Consider the following 1,287-nt stretch of genomic DNA (forward strand, 5'->3'; position numbering starts at 1 on the left):
CCTTCTCTTGTTTCGAACCAACTCTACGAACAATATAAGTCACACTCTGCTTTGGATTTACAAAATTTTCATATTCAATTATAGCTTTGTGGTGTTTGGTGTGCACTACCCATTGACTCAACATGAGCTCTAAATCTTTAATTAGCCTTCTTCCAATTAGAGAAACCACCACTAACAAATGCTTCATCTCCGGGTGCTAAATAACCATGCTTGAAAAGAAAACACCAAAAACTATTGCGTACTATATTCAAGACAAATATAATCTTTATACCAAACATCCCTAAAACCTCTCTTATATTTCCCATATTGTTTTTTTGGAAAGTCATGAAATTTTGGTTGGCAAGGACCTTTGGTAACATATTCTCTACGAATTCGATCACGAATATTTACATCAAAACTATCTATAGGGTCTCGTAATCCAGGGCCGGCTTTAATTTTCTCTTTATCAATTTCAATCTAGTCCGAATTATTTTCAACTACCATATGATTTTCCATTTGTTGTGATTCTTGCTCTATATTAGCACTTGAAGAGCCGATTCAAACTCGAGGTCTTTTCTTCAGAAATTTATCCATTAACCTAAAAACAATGTAACACAAATTTAAAATTTATATTTAATCAATTATATATACTATGACTTTCTAATCTAATTTCGGACAAGATAAACAGAATCAGTGAATATTCAAAAGCAATTAAGCAGAGCTGCAAAGATAATTGCTATATCTACTTAAATTAGAAAATATAATACTTTTTTATCAATTTTATAGCATTGTAATGTGAATTGTAAAACCAGAAAAAAAAAAACAAATAATAGTACCAACTTAAACTTGAATGAAGATTTTAAATACCTCAATAAGTGATAAGATGCAAGAAACTCTCAAATAATATTAATTGTTGACGCCAATTGCTAAGAAATTCCTTCGAAATTCTATTCGTAGCACAAATAGTTAGAGTGACAACGTACCACCAACCTCGTGCTGCCACGTGGCACGCTTTCCAGTAATATTATAGGTGTATCCAACAATATCATAGTAAGCATTTTAGATGGATTTCTACAGATTGCATGATAGTACTATGTGGATTGCTGTGTGGAGTGCTGAGTATTGCTGTATTAGCAATACAACAAAATAACATATAAAAAAGCAATCTGTCTATATATATATATTGTAACTGAAATATTATATGCCTATACAACAATACTCAACAATCTACACAGCAATCCACCTATTACTATCATGCAATTTGTAAACGCATACTAAATGAATATTGCTGGATATGCCTCTAATATT

The sequence above is a fragment of the Salvia hispanica genome, chromosome 4 (genome assembly GCF_023119035.1).
Source record: "Salvia hispanica cultivar TCC Black 2014 chromosome 4, UniMelb_Shisp_WGS_1.0, whole genome shotgun sequence".
Taxonomy (NCBI): domain Eukaryota; kingdom Viridiplantae; phylum Streptophyta; class Magnoliopsida; order Lamiales; family Lamiaceae; genus Salvia; species Salvia hispanica.